The sequence below is a fragment of the Chrysemys picta genome, chromosome 20 (assembly GCF_011386835.1).
Source record: "Chrysemys picta bellii isolate R12L10 chromosome 20, ASM1138683v2, whole genome shotgun sequence".
NCBI lineage: Eukaryota > Metazoa > Chordata > Testudines > Emydidae > Chrysemys > Chrysemys picta.
The window spans coordinates 23,598,885-23,625,675 of record NC_088810.1 but is presented as its reverse complement, the minus strand read 5'-3'; the positions used below and the strand labels follow the sequence as shown (position 1 = coordinate 23,625,675).

Below are 26,791 nucleotides of genomic sequence, written 5' to 3'. Positions count from 1 at the left end.
GTCCCTGGAGCCTTCTCCAGCTCCCCCCATCTCAACAGGCTTCTTTCCTCCCCCAGTCCACCTCCAGTTTCCTGCTTCTGCCACATCCAGCCTCCCCTGACCTCCCCAGGGCTGCTATCTGGAGTCTCCTTGGTCCCTCCCGCTACCCGGAGCCTCCTTTCTGCCCCTCTGCTATCCCAGTCCCCAAAGGAGCATCGCACCCCTAGCTGGATCATAGTCTGACAGCTTCACCGCCTGTCTCGGAGCCCAAAAGTACTCACACACTTGCACACTCACACCCTGCTTTACTGCCCGGACCCCAGCCCATGCCCATTCCTCTTCCCCCCGCCCCCATCTCTGCTACTTGGATCAACTGGGGGCACAGAGGATCTGGGCCTAGCAAGGCGGGATTAGAAAAGCACCTGAAATCAGCAGGAGTCTGGTGCTTCAGTTGCTAAGGTGTTTTTGAAAATCCCACTCGGCACCTATGTGCATCTTTAGGTGCCTAACCCCGTGCAAATATCTGGCCTTTAGGCTTTGCAATTCTGGTTAAAGTAATGAGTAAAGAGGTGGAAAAATCTGAGCCTTAGACATCCCATGCCTATTGAAATCCAGTGGGAGTTTGTGGCACTCTGTACCTCGAAGCAGCACCCTGGAACCCCCATATTCACCCCGTCATATAATTATGCTATATTTCATACAAAGCAGACCATGTAAGACAGCATATGAAAGGTCATGATCTGTTGAAACCCATTGTTCTGTCCAAATCTGTATATGGTTCGTGTGTATGAAGTTATGAGGTTTTGCTATATGCTTGCTTTTGAAATATGTTGGAAGTTTGAAAGTCTCTGCTGCTAGGTGGTGATCCACTCCCAGGAAGGTGTTAAGCGACCATTCATCGGCAGGGAGGTTGTAAACAAGGGATTTACAATACTGTAAGAGGACTGCACAAGCATCACACAATGGGGTATTGCTCAATTCTGTGATTTGGCAAAGCCCACCAGGACATGTCTGTGCTGGTGTTTTCCAGGCACATGGACTGAGGATATAAAATAGGGAACAGTGGCATCATGCCTTGGCCTTTCTCCTCCCCCACCTACACTGCTACTCTGGAACCAACAAGAACGCTCTTTTGAATTGAGGAGACTGGTCCCAGGCTTAAAGGGGAAGCCTGTGTATTAAGAACTGTAACCTGAGGGATAGCTCAGTGGTTTGAGCATTGGCCTGCTAAACCCAGGGTTGTGAGTTCAATCCTTGAGGGGGCCACTTGGGGATCTGGGGCAAAATCAGTACTTGGTCCTGCTAGTGAAGGCAGGGGGCTGGACTCGATGACCTTTCAAGGTCCCTTCCAGTTCTAGGAGATGGGATATCTCCATTAATTATAAATTATTATAACCTACCCTCAACATCCAGTCTGGTGAGAAAAACTGCTTGATCCAAATACTGCTAGTGTAATAAGGTTTATGATTTAGACTACGCACTTACTTGTTATTTCTTTTGGTAACTATCTCTGACATTTTGTGCCTACCACTTATAATAACTTACAATCGATTTTTCTGTGGTTAATAAACCTGTTTTATCTTTTACCGAAAACAGTGTGTTTTGCTTGAAGTGCTTGGGAAATCTCAGCTCAGTTCACAAAGGCTGGTGTGTGTCCTCTCCACATTGAGGGAGGCAGGGACTGGGTAATGAACTTACACTGGTCAAGCGTCTGACCAGAGCAATTCAGCACAGTTCTGGGGTGCAAGGTGGGGAGATTTGCCGGTGCCTTTCTCTGTGTGATTTGTAAGTGGCTCTGGGAGTATTCATGCTGGGTGCGGGGCTCCACGTGCGGTTGTGCTGAGTGATAACAGCACGCGGAGGGGTTTGCTGCTTGTCACTAGCAATGATTGTGAGAGACGGCCCAGCCTGGAGAGTTAAGGGAGCTCAGCAGTACCCCAGTTCCGGGTTGCACCCTGATGATCCTGTCTCAGAGTTGGGCACTTAATGTGGTTAAACTGCCTTGAACACCCCAGCTGTTTTTTAAAAGGAGAGGGCTTGCGATCTAAAGAGGAAAGGGACTGGGGATAGACAAGAGACGGAGAAGTTTCTGGATAACAAACACCAAGACTCTGGCACTCTCACGGATATTAAAATTTAATGTCTGGCATTTCTGACCAGAGACGGAGGCAGGATTAAATGATCTGAGCATGCAGGAACCAATCACATTTGTTGAGGTTGTTAGTAACACCCTGGGTGGCTACAGTACACACCAGAGGAGAGAGGATGTGCAATTTATGAAAGACGTAAGGTGGCAAAGCGTTTCCAGCTCAATGAGAGTGAGAAGCAAACGGCTTCTGAGATGGACTTCTTTTTTCTCCTTCTTGTCCGCCTTTACTTCTGGTGCTTCTGCGGTGGCCACTGGCAGGGCTGCTTGGTCTGCTGCTGACAAGGGAGGGTGGTGGTTTGGCAAGGCACAGGGGTGGGGCACTGGGGCAGAGGTTTCACATCATGGCACGATCCGCCCCCGCTGCTGTGGCAGGTGGAGCTTCCGGTGTCGTGGCAGGTGGAGCTTCCGCTGTCGTGGCAGGAGGAACTGCCGCTGTCATGACAGCCTCGGGGCTCACGGGAACACATCTTTATGGAATGCTGGGAAACCTGGGGGGGGAAAAAAAGAAGATCTTCCTTCAGTTACTGTGAAAACAAGAGCGACTTTCTTAGGATTTTCCTTTCCCTCCTGCACTGCGGAGCCCTCACGATTCTTTTATGTGTTAAATGCATAAGCCAACAGTTCCCAGCGAATGACCTCTTCTCACTAGGGGGTCAGGAGCATTTGTGTGTGAGGTCGTCCAGGAGTCAGGCCCCCAGCTGGTGTAAATGGGTGTAGCTCTGTGTCGAGCTACCCAGCCGTAGGGCTGTCTCCGGTTCTCCACCGATGTGCATTTATGTCCTCACTCAATGCAACCACTGCTCTCCAGATTCCAAAAGAAATCTTTTTCAGTGATTCCCAGGCTGCCTCCTAGGAGGACCTGAGCCAAAGTTTTTAGGACTTCTCTCAGGACACCAGGTGGCAAGGGGCGGAAGACACAAGAGTGAAATCCTCTGGCCTTGGGGATTTACATTCCACACGTAACAGAGTTTGGAGAAAAGGGTCTCAGGAAATGTTGTAGGGTTTGTGATTTTTTTCAGATGGAATCAAGCCATTTCTAGTTATTGTTCAACATAAATATTCTCTTAAATGTGGAGGTATGAAATGAACAGAGACACTGCTTTATAAGAAGTCAGTTAAGAAACGAGACTAATAATAACCACACCTATCATTAGCATAATCATAACCACCCTTATCATTACTGCCATTTTACAGATGGGGAAACCGAGGCACAAGAGAATAACTGACTTGCCTAAATTCACCCAGCAGGCCAGTGCTGAAGGTGGGAATAGAACCCAGATCTCCTGAGTTCCAGCTCTGTGAACTATCCCAAAGGCAACACTGCCTCCCTGGGAGTAAGGAGGTATGTGCACACACAAAAAATCTGGAGAAAAATGCTACTGAGGGAAAAATGTTTGTTGTGGGACAGGGAGAAGAGCTGAAAACAAGGTGGGGAAAGAGTTTCACATTATCAGTAGCACAATTTGGCCTGTCATATGCAGGAGGTCAGATAAGGGATAAAATTTCCAAAATACCTGAGCAGTCTAAGTCTCATTGATTTACAGTGAGACTTTGGCTCCCAGGTTCCTAAATCACTGTTGGGACATAGGTTCCTAAATCATTTAGGTGCTATTGAACATTTTACCCGAGATGACCACCACGCTCTCTCTGGTCTGGGCCAAATCCTCTGCTGATGTAAACTGGAGTAACTCCTTTGAACTCAATAGGAATTATGCTGATTTTACACCAGATGAGGAGCTAGTCATTGTGAATCTATGGACAGTATCTTTCTACTCTTGAAAACTGGGATTTTCTAAGCATTGAATAGGGGATTCAGGTTCCTAAATCCCATTAAAATTCCAGATTGAAATGGGAATAGGATACCGATCACCCCTCGGCTACTTTCAAAGTCAGACAAAATGCATAAACTAAAGATTGCCCTTGGATCAAAAAGAACTTTGAGTCAAGGAGATGCTCTCATCGGGTAGCTTTGTCCCAAAACGCTTGAAGAGCTGGGGAAAATGTATTAATAAGCTTCAGTCTATTCTCTCATCCGTTTCCATAGTTCTGTCTCCTTTCTACTTCCCATACTTCACTTCACTTCACATCTTTCTATTTTGTCTTCAGAAAACTAGAGATCCTAGGCACTGTGGTCGTTCAGATAAATAACAACAATCAATCAAAACTGCTACTTGGCATCATATTCTACTGCCAGATTTGGCATCAAGCCCCGACAGCCCGCCCACCAACTCAGAACTGGAGTCTGATTAATTTCAGTGTCCAGAGTTAGACTCTTAATACATTTTGGCAGCTCGTAGTCCAAAAACTATTAAGTTAATTTTAATGAACAATAAAGAGTTTCATTAGAATAAGGACTTACCTTGAATGCCAGCAAGAACACCAGAGATAGGCGTGAAGCTGAGTGAATGAGGCTGCTAGGGGTATGGGAACTTTTATACTTTTCCTAAGCCCTGCTCTTGGCTGGGGGGCAATGACCAAGATATTTACAGCCTCTAATTATCCCCCGTCTTCAAAAGCTTATTTGACTCATCACCTTTGATTTAGATAATTTCTTTTCCTTGTGTTTCACAAAGTTTTAATTGCTCGCCCCACCCGATGTGCCTTGCAAGTGGAGATGAGGCAAACGGTGAGGGTGGTTTTGGTTGTTTAATATCTTACCGTCATGCAGGGGTAATTTTTGTATTGCAGCACCTAAAGTAGAGATGGTCCTTACCTGAAATATCTGAAACCCTCCTGTCCACAATATTCAGTGGCAGTTTCCTGTGGCTTGAATTGACAGGACATATCTTTTAGATAATGGCCAAGATTTTCTACAGTGAATGGATCCCTCCATTTTTACTTGAGGTGTTGTCATTTCTTAGGCTATCTAGCCAAGCCACACCTAGGACTTGGCACAGGTGCTTCATTTCAAACGCTCCAGATGCTTTGCCAATACCCCTGTTTCACAACTGTGAAGTGACGTGGGTGCAATGGGTGTTGAATATAATCTGGTATTAGCAGAAAGTGCGGTGCCTGACTGCAGTGATCAGCAGGCCCCAACCACAACAGTTTGGCCATGTGGCTGGAACGACCCCACGCTGAGTGCCTGAAATTGTTCTCAGTGGAAGAGTTCACGATGAGAGGGGCAGTGGATGCCCAAGGAGGCAACTGTGTAATATGGTCTATAAACCAATCCAGGCAATCTCCCTCAGAGGCCCAAATGGCTGCTGAAAACAGATGTGGCTGGAATCTGTTCATAACCACGTCCCTGTGGAGCTGTGGCCTTGGAATAACGAGATGTGTCCCGTGTGGCAGCCAACTCTGACAGCTTTGCCCAGGATGTGCAAGAAACAGGAAAGAATTTTGTGCACGTTGGGAAAATACTTGGAAACCTCTCTTCAAATGGTTGATTAAGATATAGATCTGGTTCCCCATTTTCTCGTCTTTACTTTTCCTCCTGTTTTCTAATAAGGGGAGTAAAAGCAAAAAAAGAAGAGGCCAGGGGGGAAAATAGCCCCCCAAATGATAACATTATTTAAAAAAAAATCATTGGGTTTGTTTTTAATATGTTTTCCTGTCCAAAAAAAAAAAAAGAAAATTTGTGAAGAAAATGGAAAATGTTCATTTTTTCTGATGTTTCCCTCCTGAAAGATACAGATCTGTTTCCAAGCAGCTCTATTCGCAAACCAGCCCTTGCCAGCGTAGGTTAATAGATTCTGAGGCTAGGAGGGATCATTGTGATGACCTACTCTGACCTGTCAGGCACCGGCCAGAGAAGTTCCCCCAAAATAATTTCTAGAGCAGATCTTTTAGCAAAACACCCAGTCTTGATTTAAAAATGGTCAGCGATGGAGACTCCTTGGTAAATTGCTCCAATGGTTAATTACGCTGATTAATGACACATGCTCTTTTCTTTGTGTCTGATTGTGCAAACTCTGTTCACGTTGGGGAGCCCTTACTCACTGGTGAAGTCACTCAGACCAGCTGCATGAGTAAGGATTCCCCAGGTGAATAAGTCTTGCACAACTGTGAAGTTAGAAGGTAGTTATGGAGCTAGTCACACCTCCAGTGCAGGCGGCACCATTTACACCACATGGTTTCATTCCCTTAATCTAACAGGCAGGACGTGTCCCACCCAAGCCTGAAAGGAGCTCCTAAAACGAACAGTCCCACCTCTGAGAAAACTCCCTTAAAAGCATATGCCTACAGGGGGGGTTCCACCTCCAGGGAGGTGTGCATGGATCTGTCAATAGGCCGTAGTTAATGCTAGCACTTTAGCTGGACTGTCTAATAACCATAACTACACATTTCTTGTTGCCTTGATCGCTTTAATGAGGAACTAGGCCAGATCTCCCCTCTTGGCTTCTGCAAAACATGTCTCCCCTGGTTAAAGGGCGGAGCACTGAAAGCCAGTTGGAGATCTTTGGTGATTCTTTCTCTTGTTTTCTAACACTTTCAGGGGTACATTTTGCCATGTATTTCTGGGTGGCCTGACCCCAGGGGCATCCCAAGAATCTACATTTCTCTCCCAGCTCCTCTCGTGCTCCTGGATGCGGGCTGTGATTTACCACTAGCCTTTGCCAGCAGGAAATGAATATCCTTCACCCGCTGGCTCAGCGGCACTGACCAGGGAATAAGGGAGGGGTGTGTGTCGCCAAGGTTCCACTCATTGCCCGTCTACTTGCCCAGGCAGGTGCAGCCCTGTTTAACTCTGCACACTCAAACCTACAACCCAGGGAGCTTGCCTTGCTTTGGTCAAGGAGTAAGGGGAATGTGAATTCTGCACCTACGGGCTTTAGCAGGCATGTAGTGCTCTGACTTTCTGCCTGCAGGCTTGTTGCTCGAAAGCACGGTCCAGGTAACCCATATAGGGAGGTAAGAGAGGTTCTTGCTCTCTTTACAAGGGTGTAGTCCATGCATTAATCAAGCGCTCCGGGAGAATTAGCCCTCGGTATCTAACGGGCACGGCTGTCCTGGGTCAGCAGTTATTGCATGGAATTTATAAAACGTGCTGGTCAAGTCTCTCTGGGAGCATGTGCTGTTTAATATGAAAAGGACTCTTTAATTAAAGGAGAAAACGGAGGATTAACAAGCGGAGTCAATGTCAATTCAAGCACTCCAAAGGGCTTGTCTAGGCTAGAGAGTTTTGCTGTGTTAAGGTCACCAGTAAAGTGGCTGCCCTCCCGAGTGTGGGTGGAGTGATGCTGGTAGAAAAGTGCTTGTAGCTGCACAGATTATTCCCGATCAGGAAGGGGAACAAGAGATATCAACAGAGGGCACCTATCTGGGTCCTCATTGGGGCCATGGCAGTACAAAATCACACCCAGGACTGACACGGTTATACCAGTAGAACTTTTCTAGCGCAGACCAGGACTCAGTTTCCCCACACCACGACCTGTCCTGAAAGGCCCCTCAGCCCGTGTGCCAGCCTCTGCAGCATGCCCTGAAGGCCAGCGAACTCTCTCATTCTCAGAGCAGAGAGAGAGGAATAGGTTACCGCGCAAGGGATCCGTCTTGCTGCCCTGTTCTGTTTAAAATCCAGGGGCTCTTAGCTTCAAAGGCTAAAGTGAACTGCAGTAGGAGAAGTTTGTAGGAGAGCTGGAAATTGAACTGGGTCCCAATCCTGCCTTACACTCGTTGAGTAGCCCCTTACTCCAGGAGTAGCACCATTGTCTTCAATGAGAATACCCAGGTGGTACGGATAAGGAACTATTCAATGTGTGTCCGGTCTCAGAATCTGGTCCTATCCCGTGTAGTGCTGGAGGAGATGCAGTAGATGCTGTTAGGCAGCACGACAACACCCATTTATGTCAGCTGAGGATCGGACCTTCCGCCTTCTCCAATCTGGGATTTCTAAGTGGACACAACCGCTGTGTTAATCAGAGGTCAGTTTCTAGTCTGACGCCAGGTGAACGGCTGGCAGGGGAGCAAAGACTAACTAAAGCAAACACCCCGACACTGTGGTTTTCATGCACTATACGTTTTATTTTTTTCTCACGTGCACAATTGGAGATCAAAGCAGGGAACCGAGGAATGGAATTTTTATCCCAGCCTTGAAGCACAATTCACATTTCTCGGGGGCATCGGCAATAGATCAGTGATCCGGGGTTCAGCTGGCGAAGAGAAGAGAGAAGCTGCAGCTTAGGACAGAAACACGCCATGCAAAGCATTGGAAATGAAGGTAGCTTCAGGAGAACAAGAAGTCAACGGGCACGTTTATTTTCTGGGATTATTTCCCTTGTTGCTTCCACGGCTGTTACTTCCGCGGGTTTGGGGGCCACTGGCAGGGCTGCTTGGTCTGCTGCTGCTCCATGCATGGGATCACAATGGGGCATTTCTGCTGCATCGACTGCAGGGAACCGCCACTGCCGAAGTCGTCTGAACCACCACTGCAGTAGCCGGCTGAGCCTCCAGAGCTGTAGCCGGATCCCCCTCCAGTGCAGCCGCCTGACGATCCCCCGCTGCCACCGCCTGATCCCCCTCCAACACCACAGCCGTACGATCCCCCGCTCTCACCGCCTGCGATGATAATCTTTTGCCCTGATCCCCCACTCCCACCGCCTGATCCCCCTCCAACACCACAGCCGTACGATCCCCCGCTCTCACCGCCTGATCCCCCTCCAACACCACAGCCGTATGATCCCCCACTCCCACCGCCTGCAATGATAATCTTTTTCCCTGATCCCCCACTCCCACCGCCTGATCCCCCTCCAACACCACAGCCGTACGATCCCCCACTCCCACCGCCTGATCCCCCTCCAACACCACAACCGTACGATCCCCCGCTCTCACCGCCTGCGATGATAATCTTTTTCCCTGATCCCCCACTCCCACCGCCTGATCCCCCTCCAACACCACAGCCGTACGATCCCCCACTCCCACCGCCTGATCCCCCTCCAGTGCAGCCGCCTGACCATCCCCCACTGCCACCGCCTGACCCCCCTCCAACACCACAGCCGTACGATCCCCCGCTCTCACCGCCTGTGATGATAATCTTTTGCCCTGATCCCCCACTCCCACCGCCTGATCCCCCTCCAACGCCACAGCCGTACGATCCCCCGCTCCCACCGCCTGATCCCCCTCCAACACCACAGCCGTACGATCCCCCACTCCCACCGCCTGATCCCCCTCCAACACCACAGCCGTACGATCCCCCGCTCTCACCGCCTGCGATGATAATCTTTTGCCCTGATCCCCCACTCCCACCGCCTGATCCCCCTCCAACACCACAGCCGTACGATCCCCCACTCCCACCGCCTGATCCCCCTCCAACACCACAGCCGTACGATCCCCCGCTGCTACCGCTTGAGCTTCCACTGCTACCCCCGGCAATTATAATCTTCTGGCAGGACTCCCCGGAGCCGCAGTAGGATGAGCCCCCTCCAACGCCGTAGCTGGACGAGCCCAGAATGTGCGGGCCCAGCAAAGCTCCGCTGCCGCTGCCCGAGGATCCCCCACCACCGGCGTGGCATCCTCCAGCCTGAGTTGGGATCTCATGGCAGGCCTTTTTCTCTTGATGCGAACACATCTTCCGGCAGGCTAGGGAACCCTGAAAGGAACAGAAGCTCTCAGGGTTTGCAAAAGCAGGAGATGCTGGCTTTTATTGTCCTGTGCTATTGGACAGTCGCATTTTCTTTAATGGTGCTCACCCTGTGGGCCGTGCACTTATCAGAGGAACACCAGCTGCTAGCCGGGTGAGTGCACTGATGGGGATTTCCCCCAGCTGGGCCTCTCTAGAGGCCAGATAGGAATGCACATATTGTAGTTTGGGTTGCCACTCAGATGGACCAGTTGCAAGTGGCTGAATGGACAGTCCTGTTGCAAACAGAGTTCGCGCTGCCTGTAGAGCGGTTGGCAGGTATGGAAAAAAAAGTCACTGAAAACTTGTGAACCTCATTTTCCCATTGTGGATTCACAGCATCTTCAGCTGTTCTTAAGCCATGGGGGCTTTGAGACCAAAGGCTGCAATAGAGTTGAGTTTTGCCAATTGCTCTAAGTATGACAACGGAAGAGGCCACCTTGCATTCCAACACTGCACATAAAATGACAGAAGTTAAATAAAGGGCAAAGGAACATGGGGTGCAAGAGGAAAGTGACTCTCTGGGTTTAAAAGCAAACAGATTGAAGTCGAGTAGCATTTTTAAGGTTAATGCAGTTTTCTTTTTTGGTGAAATTTGTGGAGGAAAATTTCGACTTTTCATCAAGAACTAAAAATATTCAGTTTTTGGCTGAAATGTTTTGGTCTGCAGGTTTTTGACGAAAAGTTGAAATTTTCCACTGGGGAAAAAACAAAAATTCTGATCAGTTCTGGTAGAAAAATTGTCAGAGACACAAGAGCATATTTTATGTCATTGGCCAAATGGGACAGTCTCTATGCAAAAGAATAAATGGACACAAATCTGACATCAGGAATCATAACATTCAAAAACCAGTAGGAGAACACTTCAGCCTCTCTGGCCACTCAGTAACAGACCTAAAGGTGGCAATTTTGCAAAAGAAAAGCTTCAAAAACAGACTCCAACAAGAAACGGCTGAACTTGAATTAATATGCAAATTAGACACTATCAATTTAGACTTGAATGGAGACTGGGAATGGCTGAGCCATTACAAACATTGAATCTATTTCCCAATGTTAAGTATTCTCACACCTCTTGTCAAACTGTCTGTAATGGGCCATCTTGATTATCACTACAAAAGTTTTTTCTCTTAATTAATTAGCCTCTTACAATTGGTAGGACAACTCCCACCTTTTCATGTGCTCTGTATGTATATATGTCTCCTCCCTATATGTTCCATTCTATGCATCCCATGAAGTGGGCTGTAGCCCACGAAAGTTTATGCTCTAATAAATGTTTTAGTCTCTAAGGTGCGACAAGTACTCCTGTTCTTTTGGCTTTAAAGAACTGTTTTGAAAATATGTCGACATTATGGAATCAATGGTATAATTTTTTTGGTTCTCGAACAAAGCAGTTTACTTTCCTAGGTCCAGAACTGGGCACCGGGCAGATAATACGCAATCCTTGCTATTATTGTTAGCAAAAAGCTAATATTGTTATTGTGGTTTTTATTATTATTATTCATTGGGATTGTGCTAGTGGGACAACTGTCAAATGCAGCTAGGATCTTGAGCTTCCTTTGCAAAGTGCTTTGAGATCTAGGGATCAAAATTACTCTGCAAAAGCTAATTTATTATTATTATTCTTATGTTGCAGTAGCATCAAAAATGTGTTAGCAATTTGCAGACATGCTCACGCCTGCAAAGAGTGCCCCGGCTAAAAGCAGCGGTCCCATTATTGATCCATCTGCATTTCTAGAGTGCTAAAACATGCAGCATCTACTATCCTACTACCCATCTGGAGTCTCTTCCCACTTTGTCCCCGGCACATTTAAGAAATTCTGCATTGCATCAGAGCAATGGACCACCCGGACCCTGAGAGTTTAGTATTGAAAGAGAATTGTCCAGAACAGACTCAGTATGGATTTTTTGCAGCTCATACTCCAAAATCGAGGAAAGAAGTTATCATCCATTAATAAGTAGGAAAAAAAATCTTCAGTATAAACGGACTTACCTTGTTCAGCAGCTGGAAACAAATGCTAAGAAGCGAAGTCAAGTGAATGAGGAGCTGTGGAACGTAAGAACTTTTATACTATAACCTGGCTTCTCCAAAGGGAAGTGAGACACCCCCAGGAATGGTGATGGGTTTATTTACCAACCAAACCCTGCTCTATCTACCCACCTGTTTGACACTGAATGTTTGACTCGTCATTTCAGATCAATATCTCTCCTCTGCATCACCTGTTATGTTCTGCTGCAAATATACTTAATTGCTTGTCCTACTTAATAGCTCAATTACTTAATTTGTGCTTGGAACTGGGGGAATCCTTCGAGGGCTGAGGTGAGGGGGCCAACAGCAACCCCTTTCCCCACTGTCTGCAAAATGGCAGATGAACTGATCTGCAGAAGCCAACCCTGGGTCTCCAGGACCATCTATGTAGCTGCCCTTTCAGCTTACCAGTACCTTTGTTCCAGCCACTCGAAGTCCTGGACCGGGACATGACTCCCCAAAGCCATATTTTGTGGACAGTTGAAAATGGGAGCAGGGACATTGTGAGTCCCACGCAAATGACATAAGGGCATTCTCAAAGCTCACGGAAAAGCTGGCCAAGTTGATCTGAAGTCAAGCTGCCGACAAATCAGGATGGCAGCAGAGCAGAAAAAAGCCAAAGAGAAGCGTGAGCGAAGAAAACTGGAAGAGGCCATGTCTGCCCGGCGTGCGCACACATCTGCGGATCCCTGGTCACTTCACATTTGCACAGGAAGACGCCCTGAAAGAAACCGACTCTCCTCCGTTGACTACGATGGGAGACTCCAACCCAAAATAACCTTCATTCCAGCCACCAGCCCCTTGTCCCAAAATCTGTATTGCACAGCCCACCAGACTTGGATTCTCAGCGGGAACAGTGGGCCACGGGGCGCTGGCCAGGCCCGGCCACTGCATGTTTTCCCCATATGTAGCCTGCCTCCCCCATCACTGAATGGAACCATGATGGTGCTGTAGCCAGCAACACCCTCCATTCCGAAGGACGACGTGGCAGGAGATCCCCACCCATCCTGGCAGCTGCTCGGCCCAGGGCTGCTGTAGGTGGTTCAGCACCATCCCTTTGAGCAGCTTGTCCTGCTAGAGTCAGGGCTCCCCGCACACTCCTGAAAAGCAACGGATGGGAAAGCCCCTCCACACATGTCCAGAGACCCTGTCTTCAGGAAAAGTAGGGCCCGGAGCTGGGGAAGCTAAAGGTGCTGGTGGGAGCCAAGCTGGGCCGGACTGGATTTTGTTGTTTTGCAGGAAATTCCGCAATTTGGACATTTTTTTTTTCTGTTCTGAAATGGAACCACACCAGAGAAGGTCAAAATTTTGCACAAAACAAAATTCCGTCTTAAGTGCTTCTAAGGCCTCCATGACTGTGATCATGGGGCCATCTGGCCATCTCATGATTGTTAATATATTTATCCTCAGAGCACCCCTGTGAAAGAGACAAGTCTTATGATCCCCATTTTACAGTGGAGAAACTGAGGCATAGAGTGGCTAAGTGACTTGCTTGAGGACCCTCATGACCTAGGTTAGTGCTTTAACCACTGGACCATCCTCCCTCTCTGCCACAGTCCTTCCTGCCCCGTTGTCCCACCGCTGTTTTTCACCCCTACCAGGCAGGGACAACAGGGTAGCAATATCTCCAATCGGATCATCTGGGTGAGTTCCACTAATGAGATAATATTGACCGAGGGAGCCCTGTCAGTAGGAGTGTTGCCACGATAACTGGGATCAAATTTGTAGGATTCAGAGACTCTTCCTAAAATATAAGTGGAATAAAAGGAAAAGAGGTGTTAGGTGGACATGCAGGAGCATGCTGGGATAGGCTGCCTGGGCTCCAGTGCCCCATTAATTAGCCTGTGCTCCCAGTTGTTTATATCTGTGTTTCCATCTGGCTGTGGGAAGCAGGCCAAGTTCTTTTCCAGTCTGGTTTGCATGTAGGTGGCTAAAAGATACGGCTGTACTGTACTCTACTGTGTCTGTGTTTTTAAAGGGTGGTGGTCACCTATTAGCACGTCTGGAATGTTACACGCCTGTGGTTTTGTTGCCATGGTGGCAGCACTCCAAGGTCGAGTGATAAATGTCATGATCCGGATGATCCTCCTCCCTGACAAGCGCGGTGGTCTAGTCAAGGTGCCCCAGGATGCCACAGATCAGGGCTTTGCTCGGAGCAGAACCTGGAGGCTGTGTCGGGGAGGAAGGGGCTCTTGGCCATCTGTCCGCTCCCTTGACCCTACAGCCAAACAGGGGCTGGTTTGAACCATTGTGGACTTTAGGCCAGCCCAGCCCACCAGGGTGACCCACACCTTGTGTGTTGCTCTGATGAGAGTGGGCCACAAAATGGTTTTCTTTTCAGTGAGAAATTCTGACAGATATGAAAGCTTTTTTTTGGTTTTGTTTACATTTTCAGAAGATTTTTTTTGACTTTTCATCATGAAAAAACCCATAAACTTGAACCGCCCCCCCCCCCCCCACACAATTTTTTTGACTTGCGGCAACTGAAAACCAAAATTTCGGGCCAAAAATTTCTGAGAAGTGAAAAATGTTCAGTGAGAAATGTTGAGGAAAGAAAAATTCTCCAATTGACTATTACAAAAAGTGTAGATGGCAAATTTCTGACGAAGACGAGTTCTGACCATGTTCCGTACCACCTTGGCCTGGCCCCCTGATCTGTGAGCGGCATAGAGACGGTTATGCCAGGGTGACTTCATTAATCATCTCTGCAATGACCAGGGAATGTACTACGGCCCTGGATCGGTTTATCATTGGGAGATGAGGGCATTTCTGAAGCCATTAAGAAATACTATGTAAGGCAACAGATTAAAGCATAGATATGGTTGTCCCTGGGAAATAGATCTTTTATGTGTGTTCTAACACACACACATACACATCTATCTATCTATCTATCTATCTATCTATCTATCTATCTATCTATCTATCTATCTATCTATCTATCTCCATACACCCCCTCTATCTATCTATCTATCTATCTATCTATCTGTCTATCTATCTATCTATCTATCTATCTATCTATCTATCTATCTATCTATCTATCTATCTATCTATTGCTATAAATAATATATAGATATAGATAGGCCTATATAACCAGTATAAAAAAACAAACATAGCACTCTGAGAACTATTTAGTCTTTCAACAACATCATAATAACCAACCAGCAGCATGAACAATCATATATATGGATAATGTCAGATAGACAGACAGTCAATATATTATTGGCAAGCGTTTAGGGATTTGTTTCCTCGCATATATTGATTTTCACCATGACTATTTGGGGGAGACAATATAAAGTATGGAAATACAGCAGACCCCCTCATCTGAACTATGTATTAGTGCAGGGGTTCTCAGCTTTTTTCTTTCTGAGTCACCCCCGCCCCCCATCGTGCTATAAAAACTCCACAGCCCACCTGTGCCACAAAAACTGTGGTTTTTTAAGGTTTTTTTTTCAGCTGAAACAATTCAGTGAAATTGACATGACTTTAGTGAAATGTTTCAATGGACACGCATCTGCATTTTGTGGCCAAAAAAAGGTGGCCAAAAAACGTTGCTCGGCGCTAATTTGGCTGGGAAGTTTGTCAGCGGTGGGCGGAGTCACAAACGTGCGTGGCACGTGGTCCTTTTCCGAGAGAAGTTGAGCCTGCTGTGTGTGTGATGATGAATAGAGAGCACAAAGCAATCAGAGAAGAAATAAGCGTAGTATCTCGTGAGAAACCTCTCGGGCCAGGCCGCCAGTAACGTGACTGGGTTTTCTTGGATTGGGATGGGCTGGGAGCAGCCCGGACCAAATAATACACAGGGTGCCTACAGGGCTTCCTGCCTCCACAGAGGCAGCTCAGAGCGCCCCCCGCCCCCAGCCGGGTCCCTTCCTGTAGCGCTTGCAGAATAAAGAGTTTGTTTTACTCTCCCAATGCGCCACATAAGCCACTTTCCCTAGACGGAAACTCCTTTGCATACCCCTGCCTGGAGCCATGTTACACTCCCTGGTAGCAACCGTTACTCCTTGGCAGCTGCCAAGCCGGAACCTGTCTTTACACCCCTCCTACTTTGTGGTCGGATCACAGAAGGCGATAGAGCCCAGGGGATCAGCCCGGTATGGTGCAGAACAATGCCACCCGCAGAAATACCTGTCCCAGGAAGCTCCAGAGAGTTACAATCCCTCTGCTCTTGATAAGGGGAGGTAATGACTGCATTACCGGTAACTGGACTGGGTGCTGCTATACTCTACTGACCGGCCCATTGGAGTGGGTGGGGATGGCTCCCCCACTTCCCCTTCCCTCTCTGCCCCCTTCCCATCCATCTGCTTGAGTGGAGACTGAGTCCAGAGCACGCACCCTGCTGTCCTTCCCCAGGGTTTGTAGCTACCATAGAGGCAGTGCCCATGGGGTTGTGTGCGTGGCATCTCGCTCCCAGGAGTGATCGTGCGGGGCTGGGCCACAATCCTTTATTGAAGGGTCTAGTCTCAGGGAGGCTGGCCTCTCTCCCCGCGCAGGCCATGTAAAGAAATACTGTAGGCATTGTACAGTGCCTAGATATTGTAGAGATTAGTGCTTTCGGATGAAGAGAGCCAGCGAGATTTTAGCCCTGCCGTCTTTAGTCTGTGGCATCCAGCCGAAGTCCCGTACGCCCCTGGATATTAAAGATGCCGTAGAGCTGTTCTCCAAGCGTGGGGTTGTTGGCCGCGGCATCCGGATTGATTTCCAGCTCAGGCCACTTGTATTCGGAACTGCCCAGGCACCCTCCACCTTGCATAGGGATCTCCATTATCTGTCTGCCGTTGTTGGCCTGGGGGAACAGAGCCCTCTGGGTCCGTCTACCCTGCAGCTGGCAGCCGTAATGTCCAGCTCCAGGAGCCCTACCCGTTCTTGCGATGATCAAGCTGACGTGCTAAAAATAGCGGTTGTGGTGGCGCGACGGACTAGCTGCCCCTAGTACATAACGAGTAGTTTTTAAGCAAGTGAGGTGTAACTTGGGCGTACACAAGACAAATCAGCCTCCTGAAAGGGCTACAGTAGTCTGGAAAGGGTGAGAGCACCTGGATGGAAGAGGAACCTGGTGGAGGTGATGGGGCAGATCACCATTCCAGACCACTGAGGCCTGAAGGTGGGAAGAGGAGGAGAAGTTACAATGCTGGGTCTTGCTGTGAGGGTGTGCTTCTGGGACAGTGAGGTGTGCACTGTCGGGTTAACGCTAACAGACCAGGAACATGTACGAGAGCAGCACGGTAAAGAGGAGATTTTCTTTGTTGTTGCTAGGATCTCCCAGGATCACGTCTCTCTCGTCTCATCACATCTGTTCCCATCCTTCCCTTTGCTTGTGGCTCATTGTCCCTTCTCATGGTAACTGCCTTAGCTTGTCAACTTCCCTCAAAAATTTAGGAAAGGGATTTTAAACAAGCTTTCAGGGCTTAAGCTGATCTCTGGCTATCAGAAACCAGGATGAGACTGTGTCTACACACGGGAGCTATTCCAGAATGAAGCACAGGGCCCTCCAAATATGTCTCAAGTGGGAATGAAGTGCTGGTCCCAAACTACCTCCTCCATGTGTTACTGAATGTGGTGCCTCCAAAGAGGCCTTGCTTGTGATTGACAGCAGAGTGGAGCTGGGATCTGGGAAGGATTAAGAACCCCTGGAATAGGCCTACGTACGCGTTAAGAAGAAGGAGGCTCTGGGGAATTTAGAACTGCATTTGCTAGGGTGAGTTCAGTCTTTTTCCATTGCAATTAAACCCTTTGGTTTCCCAGTCTAAGGACATAGGGCTATTGGGCCTGACCGATGGGAATTTGGATGGGTTTAAGGTAGTAGACGGTTGCTCATGCTCCCAGTTCAGGGGAGAGAGGTTTGCCTGAGTTGCATAACTTGAGTGTACTAGCGTCCCTCCTGGGCTGAAGGTGAGCCCTGAATCGGCTGAACTGAGCTGGTGACCTTATGAGCAAAGGCTTTCTTGTGAGGTTACTGGCACTTCCCACCGCCTTAGAGCCGCAGAAAGTCAAATTTGGCCGGAAGCAGAAAACAACCTTATGAACCCTTCAGAACTTTTAAGACCAGATTGTGCTGGCCTTACTCACTCAAGCAGTCCCAATGATTTCAGTGGTATTACTCGTGTGAGTAAAACAAGCATAATTCCTCCTTAAGGAAGGCTGGGTCCGAGTTCAGTTCTAGAACCGTGATTAGGGCCCGGGGAGTTACTCTGCCAATTAATTATCTAGTTGAATTAAACTTTCTCTCACTGCATCTCCTAGCACTACTGGGCTGGTGATTGTGGTGAGTTATTAATTTGAACAGACAACCTGCCGTGGAAAAAGGAAGTAATATAGCGGCGCTGGTTTGTCGTCACTGGCTGGAATATCTGCCCGTGGGGTAGTCTAGCCTTCCAACAGTGACACGAACGCAGATGTAACCTAGCATGGTCAAACCCATGCCACGCGGCCTGTGAAACACTCGTAGGGCATGAAGGATGAAGCCGTGTCCAACATCCCCTGGTGTAATGTGGGTGCCGCTCCACGGAAGTCAATGCATGGATTTGCCTCCCTGTGTTGTGATAGCGTCAAGGTTGCCGGGCTCAGTCTCTGAGGGCAGCAGCTCAAGTCTAAGAGTGGAGGTGTGGAGTCTTGCAATACCGCCACTCCTAGACTGTGACCCAGGTACGCTGCCCCATGTACCAACAGGTAATCACCTAGCACGTCTGACTGGCTTTCGATCACCTGCATTTTCGCCCTTCAAGAACCTGTGACCAGGGTAGTAACAAACAGCTTCCTTGAAACACAGGATTTTTATTTAGCAGTTGGAACGAATCATTAGAGAAAACAGAATGATCGACCGACAGCCTGCACGACCGTGTCATTCATCTGGTCTTCTGCTACTCTATGAGCTAAGTGAGATCTGCGCTCCTCTTAAGTTAGAGGAGCAGAACAGACCCGCTGCATTCTCCTAGCAATCCCAGATCCTGCGAATCTCTCAGTCAGGTTCTCCCCTCTGATTTACTCTGTTCAAACTGGTTTGAGTGTACAGTGGGTTAGTGCCATTAAAGCTACTTGCTCTGACATGGTCTCTTGAAGAGAAAGTGGTTAGGTGATGAGTAGAAAGGGAATTCTCCCTCTTCTCTTAAGGGGCCATGCTGGCTCTGCTACCCAACAGACCCCTCTGGTGAAAGAGCCAGGCCATGAGACAGTACAGGCACATCACACCAATGACAGATACTGTGTTAAATTTTTAAAGAGCATTTCAGAACCATTGCTCCTCGGGGCAGAGGTCCAGCAGAAGGGATATGCACCACTCAGGACCATTTAAACCAGTGGTCCCCAAACTTTTTACTTTGTGCCCCCCCCGTCCACACCCCCTTTCCCCCTGGGGCTGGGAGCGGGGCTGCAGCTCTGGGAGCGGGGGGACACGGACAGGGGTAAGGGGGGGGCCAAGGCTGGGGCCACAGCTAAGGGCGGGGCTTCCCCAGGAGCAGGGCTGGCAGAGGAGAGGAGCTGGGTGGTGGTCCCTCCCTGCCCCCCGTGGGGGCTGGCCTGGGCCCCAGCCATGCCCCCTGAACATTCCTCCGCGTCCCCGAGGGGGGCGTGCCCCACAGTTTGCGGACCTCTGACTTAAACCTTATTTGGAGAACTTGAAGGGTTGCCTAGGCCTGATGCTGCCTCGTTGTGTGGGGTGGAATTTCACCTGTATTGTATAACAATGACTTTTCCAGATGTAATCTCACTTCTGTAGGAGTGTTTACTCCTCAGCTCCCCTCCCCTCTTTCCTCATCTGTTTGCAGGTGACCCAGTTGGAGTCTTATGTATTCATAAGTCAGTGTTGGCTGCTCCCAAGGCAGAATGGAGTCTTCCTCTCTGGGCTCTTTCAGTCCACGTCCTGTGCCTGCTATCCTGTAAACTGCTGATCAGGCCCCGCTGTAGTCTCTTGCGTCTGGTCTTTTCTCCAACTAGCTCAACAGTGTCTATTCTCAAATCCTCTGCTACTTCCATGGAATCCTTCCCCCCTCCTCAGATCCCGATTCAGGAATGTACTTGAGATTGTGCGTCCCTGCTGCCCTGGACAGTAACGCTTTCCTGACCCAAGCCGTGACGCGGTGTCATTTTTCCTCCGTATCTGAGCTGCTCACACTAAAGCTCGTTGCAATCACACGTCCTGACTGCAGCGTAGACACACCATACGGCGCTTGTGTTTGAGTCTCCTGTGCTGTACTGGGCAGTGTAAAAAGAAATAAATTACAGGTACAGAAACAGGAAAAAGCAACAGAGAGTCCTGTGGCACCTTTAAGACTAACAGATGTATTGGAGCATAAGCTTTCGTGGGTGAATGCCCACTTCGTCAGGAATTGATTCATAAATCCTAGAATGCCAGATGGGGTGTTTCTGATGAACGCCATGAACCAGGAAATAAGCAGATAAGTTCTAAATTGAACTCTCATTTTACCAGTATTAATCACAGACATAACCACAGAAGAATCTAAACCATGATTACTCAATTAACTCAGAAAATCCCCGGAGTTGTATATAAATGCTGAATAATAAAAGGAAATTATAAAATGAGGGTAATGATGATGTATTAATGTAATTGATCTTAATTTGTATTAACATAAAAAGGACCAAGGATTTGATTGGCACAAGACATTCTATCATTGCTTGGTGGAGAGGACGGCACCATTTATGTAAATGATATTGTCATTCATCGTATGATACGGTTGACCGTAGGCTGTGTTCTCAGTACGGCTCATATGAGAACACAAGACCTGGTAGTAATGGAGGACTCAAAGGACCCAGACATCTGTTGGAAAAGCAATATAGCAAAACACAAAGTTTCCAACAAGTGCTGGGAAAGTATTGGGGACAAATTGTAGGCAAGGTGCCATGGGATGAAGGAATTCAAGAAAGCAAGCCGTTTCTCCAGGAGACAGTTTGCAGTTGTGCCTTTAATATGATCTTGCTGCAAAGGAACTCTAGGAAGAACAGTAAGAGGCCAATATGGGTCCATCAGGAGCTTTCTGATGATCTGGAAATCTTTGAGAACTTGTGGAAGCAGGGTGAGGTCCAAGAGGACTGGAGAAGGGCAAACACAAGCACCTATCTTTAAAATGGTGAATAAAGAGGATCTGGGGAATTCTAGACCAGTCAGCCTAACTTGATACCTGGAAAGGTATTGGTACAAATCATTAAAGAAACTGGAAGTGTAACACCCACAGACCCTGGGGAGGATTGAACATGGGACCTCTGGAACTTAGTGCATGAGCCTCTACCACATGAGCTGAAAGCCAGCTGGCTGTTAGCTAAGGCTATAAAACAGACTCAATCTCTTTGTCTCTCTCAGTGGTCACCAAGGAGGTGTGTGGCTTTACATACGCAGCTAAGGAACAACCTATAAATTTCCTTCTTTTCCAGGGTTACTGGCCTACTGGGGTGGGGGGGGGGGAGCTGTAGATGTGATAAATCTTGGGGTTTTTTTTAGTCAGGCTTTTGACAAAGTCCCCCAGGACATTCTCATTAGCAAACTAAGAAAATGTGGTCTAGATCAAATTAATATAAAATGGGTGCCTAACTGGTTGGAAGACTGTAGGCAGAGCTAGCAATGGTTCACTGTCAAACTCCGAGGGCTTATCTAGTAGAATCCTGTAGGAGTGAGTCCTGGGTCCTGTACTGGTCAATATGTTCATTAATGGAGTGGAGAATGTGCTTATAACATTTGCAGAGGACACCCAGCTGGGAGGGGTTGCAAGCACTTTGGAGGGCAGGATTAGAATTCAAAATGACCTTGGCAAACTGGAGAATTGGTCTGAAATCAAGAAGCTGAAATTCAATAACTTCACTGAGGAAGGAAAAACAATCAAATCCTCAACTCCAGATTGGGAACAACTGGCTAGGTGGTAGCACTGCTGAAAAGGATCTGGGGGTTAGAGTGAATTGCAAATTGAATGAATCAACAATGTGATGCAGCTGCAAAAAGGCTGATGTCATTCTGGGGTGTATTAATAGGAGTGTTGAAGGTAAGACATGGGGGGTAACTTTCCTGCTCTATTCAGTACTGGTGAGGCCTTAGCCAGAGTACTGTCAGAGCCTGGGTGCCGCACTTGAGAAAAGATGTGGACAAATTATAGAGAGAGTCCAGAGGAGAGCAACAGAAATGCTCAAAGGTTTAGAAAACCTGACCTAGGAGGAAAGAGTTAAACAACACCTGAGCTTGTTTAGTCTTGAGAAAAGAAGACAGGGGTGAGGGGGGACCTGATAGGGTTTCAAATAGGTTAGAGTTTTATAAAAAGGGCTGTGATCAATGTTTGCTAAAAGTAGGACAAGGAGTGATGGGCTTTATCTACAGGGCAGGGATTGTCTTTTGTGGTGTGTGCACACAGTGGCTAGCACGAAGGGGTCTGATCTTGGTTGGGGTAGTACACCTAAATAAAAAGGTGTCATTATTTGGTCCAGATTAATATGGAGTAGTATCATACTCCATGGAAATCCCACTGAATACAATGGCTCTGCTCACAGAGTAGGTACTACTCGACATGAGTAAGGGTGACCGCATATGCCCTTTTAGCAGGTCACCTGTGCACCTTTTACTCATAATTCTGGTGATTATATTAGTCACAGATCTCCCCTGGTGAAGGTCTCGGGAGGTCAGACTAGATGATGACAATGGGCCTTTTTGGCACTGGCATCTATACTTATCCTATGCCCCAAATCTATTTTTTGAAGAATTTATGCATTCTGCTAATAGTGAGTCAACTAGTAAAAATATTGCATGTAAATGGTGCAAGGGGACAGATAATACCTGCTGCCTTCAATTTCCATCTGGAATGGCAGAAGGACTATAACGACCTTGACACAAGACACCTCCTCAGTGGAGGTGGCAGCACAGGGGGATAACTATGCCTGAGTTAATCATCAGCTGATGCAGGCAGATCAATTTATGAGCCACCCAGCTGTTTACTCATGTTGATTCATGGCATTCACCCACCTTCCTCCTCATATGATCCAAATAGTTTGCATGTGTCTTAAGGGATATGCAGTCACCAAAGGGAAACTACTAATTGGCTCATTATCATTTCTGGCAGCATCCTGCCACTGGTTTATAGCAGGATACATACTTCAAGGGTGAGTTCTTTAGTTTATTTTCAGGATTATCCTGTTCATGAAGTACAGTCACTAGGGATGGGCAGGCAGTTCTGGTCCAATAAGGACTGGCCCAAAACTTGAACAGAACTAGAACCAGTCTGAGGCCCTCAATTCAGGATACCACTTAGGGGCATGCTGACATTAAGCTCTCCTGCATTAAGACCTGAGGTTCTAAAAAATTCAGTACATTTTTAAAAAATGAGATGACCCCCTCCATGGGAGAATGGTTCCTCAGCACAAGAAACCTCATGAAAAAGAGAGGATTTGCCCTTTACAGAGGAGTAAGAATCTCTAACTTGACAAGATTGCCCAAACACTCTGTATCAGTGGAAAACCAAGAACAACAATGAGAAGCATGGGCCCATATTTCCCCAAAGTAGGTGAAATTTAGTTGGGGATTGGTCCTGATTTAGTTGGGAATTGGTCCTGCTTTGAGCAGGGGGTTGGACTAGATGACCTCCTGAGGTCCCTTCCATCCCTGATATTCTATGATTCTATGAAATCAGTGGGAGTTAAGTATCTAAATACCTTTACATATCTGGCCATAAGTGAGTTTGGATCACAAGTCTCACTGGAAGTCAGTGGCGCTTGTGCTCCTAAGACCTTGTCCACTCATAAATTGTATCACTTAACTCTACTGGTGTCATTTAAGTGGCATTTGCCTAGTGTGGACACAGTTATGCCAGTGTGAACGTACTCACACCAGTATAGTTTATACCCAAATGGGAAGGGAATAAGCTATACCAAAATAATGCATCTTGACACTTGTGTTATTGTATTGAAACTAGGGCTTGTACTGATAAGTAGATCAGTGTAAACCCCACCCCCCAAAAAATAAACACCCCCTGCTCCACTTCCCTAACTCACAGCTAAACTGTTATCAAACCTGTATAGACCAGGCCTATCTTTTTTTAGGCACCTATGTTTAAACATCCCAGGCACGCATTTTTCAAGTACTCAGTTTGATGTTGGGTAATGTATTTTTTAACAGGTATATCTCCTTGTTTTCTCTAACCCATCATTCTTTCGCATCTTGTACAATGTAACACAACTACTTCCTTTAAAAGAAATATTTTAAAAATAAATACTTCATGTCTTTCTACCCCTCCTGGTGTCAGCTAGAGAGAAGGGTGGGGACACCGAGTAAGGCTATTCTTGTGGGCGTGTCCTAGATGAAACCAGGAGTTAAATCTTTGGATTTATAGAAGTTTCAACAAGCTTTGGAAGTTACCCGCATTGCCAGGTTTTGTCACTTATCCGACGCCCCCGTTCTTCCATTTGAAGGAGTAAGGGAAATGTCAACATGATGCCCACATCTGGTGGAGAAGGGACAAGGAGAAGTCAGGATTTCCATCTCGGGGATCAACTGGAGGCAAAGTATAGTCTGTTCCTAGACCCATCCTACTGCCCACTGAGGGGCTTTGGTAGGACAGGCGGACCTTGGGGGTCGTACCACTTCACAACGATTTGCAGAAGGTTTCCTTTGTACATGGCTCTCTAGGGGATGATTTCTACCCAAATGGCTTTCTCTTTGGTGATAAAAACAGACTTTTCCAGGACACCCGTGTTTCAATGTAGATCATTCTCCTTCCCCCACTTCTCCTTATGATCCAGACCACAGCTAAGGCCATGTTTACACTACAAGGATTACAGCTGCACACCTATGCCACTGTAGCACCATAGTGTAGACGCTGCCTATAGCAACGGAACATTTTTCCACCTTCCCGAGCAAAAGTACCTAGGTCGATGGAAGCATTCTACTGTCAACCATCCGCAGCTGTGTCACCGTAACTCCCTGCATCGCTATGGCGATCAAGGGTGTGGATTTTTCACGCCCCTGAGAGCTGTTGCTATGTCATCCCAATCTAAGTGTAGATCAGGGCTAAAATGAAGTGTATGTAGGGTGGGGAAGGAGAGAATAAACACGCCCATTCCGGGCCCCCCCCATAGAGCGAATTGCACTAAGCTGCGTGCTGCACAAGTTGTGACACATACACTTGTCTTTTCACAACCTCCAGCTGCTCAGAACCCGTGTGATCAAACTGGTGTAATGATCAGAAAGAGAGCCACAGTCTTTCCATCACTTTCTGAATGAACATATACGTTGTCAGATGTAATAAGGAGCTGAAGGCTGAGTCCAATGTCAATTAACACCTGGATGTCACATGGGAGTGATGGTCTCCACCGGCTGTAGGTGTAGTCGGCAAGCAAAACAGATCCTGCCTCCTTCCTGTGGAGTGGTGCCTTTCTGCACGGACCCCTGTGGAAATCAGCAGCTCATGGTTACGTCTGTACCATGTGATGGATGACTCCTCGCTTGGGGACTCCTTGTTGTAAGGAAGGTAGAATCTAGCCCCCAGGAGTTTTTGGCTCTTACAATAATAAAGTCAATTAGTAAAGACTGTCAGTTTCCCAAGTCAAGTTTATTCATGCTTTGGCTCGACGCAGCCCAGCGTGGCTGTGAGTGCTGTGTGAATAGTGAAGGTAAAGACGGCTGAACAAGACAGAATGCGTTAATGAGACACCTGCTGCAAAGCCATGGAGTTACTCCTGCCAAGAAGCAGGACTAGGACCTGCCGCTCCCGTTGAATTTCTGTGCACTTCCACTGAAGTTAGAGGAAGAATGGTCTTGTGGCCAAAGGACGAGGCTGGGATTTCAGAGAAAGACTCAAATATCAGGGTTGGAAGGGAACTCAGGAGATCATCTAGTCCAACCCCCTGCTCAAAGCAGGACCAATCCCCAGACAGATTTTTGCCCCAGATCCCTAAATGGCCCCCTCAAGGATTGAACTCACAACTCTGAGATTTAGCAGGTCAATGCTCAAACCTCCCATTTCTGGCTCCATCCCAGACTCCCGCTATGACTTTGGAAAAGTCACTTAGGGCCAGATTTTTAAAGGCCTTTAGGCACCAAAAGATGCAGGTAGGCCTATGCGCCTCACTCCCACTAAAATCAATGCCTGTTAGGTGCCTAGGCAATTTCGAAAATTTCACTAGCTGCGGTTTAGACACCTAAATACAATTACAAATCTGGCCCCTTCAATGTTCTGTTCCTTGCCTCGCCATCCGTTAAAGGGGAATAACGAGGCGTTCTTGTCTATTTGGAGAGTAAGGTCACTGGGGCAAGGACTGTCTCTCTCTATACCTGTGCACCACCCACCATGGTGGGACCTCAATCTCGTTTGGGGCCCCCCTGGGCACCATGGGACTAGAAATAACAAGAGCGGTAGGTGCTAAGCCGCTTTTTAAATCATGCTCCTGGCATCTTAGATTGAGTCCCTTTTGAGAAGACTGCTCTCAGCAACTGGACCCCTTTATTTTCACTGCTAATAGGAAAGAGGGTTAGCATTAGGGTGACCAGATAGCAAGTGTGAAAAATCAGGGTAGGGGGTAATAGGCGGCTGTATAAGACAAAGCCCTGAAAATTAGGACTGTCCCTATAAAATCAGGACATCTGGTCACCCTAGTTAGCATTGCTTTTCTTTTAAACATGACCTATTTTTCTGCTGTTTCACCCAGTTGCATATGATCTGTATTAATAATGTATCCACCTAGGAGTCCATAACACTATGTACTTGCTCTTCTCCACCTTCAGAACTGGCCAGTGTTGTAACAATTTACCTCTGTATTTTCTGCCTACAGTTTTCCAGCTGCACGGAACATAGCTATAACAACCCTACTACGAGAATGTTCTCTTCTGTTTTATCTTCTCTCACGTACATTCATTCTTCACCTGCCGAAGCCACCTTGTGCAATATTCCAGCATCTCCTGTGCAAATGCAAGAGGGAAATTTATGTATGAGTCAACTGTGTGTGTGGCATAGTGCATCTTACTGAGGGTGGTTTCAAGGTCTGAGCCTAGGAATGCTGGGTTTGTAACTAGAAAAACAATTTCACAGGGGAAAATTCTAATATATAAAAAATCATAGAAGCATAGAAGATTAGGGTTGGAAGGGACCTCAGGAGG

General features: G+C 47.5%; 1 long non-coding RNA gene across 1 annotated transcript; it reads right to left on the bottom strand.

The window, feature by feature from the left end:
* Window positions 1-2,097: 2,097 nt before the first annotated feature.
* Window positions 2,098-4,607, bottom strand: LOC112060062 (uncharacterized). Its single transcript, XR_002889361.3, has 2 exons — window positions 4,488-4,607; window positions 2,098-2,616 (listed from the first exon to the last, which is right to left on the bottom strand). It is a non-coding gene; the product is annotated as an uncharacterized LOC112060062 (long non-coding RNA).
* Between the last annotated feature and the right edge of the window lie 22,184 nt (window positions 4,608-26,791).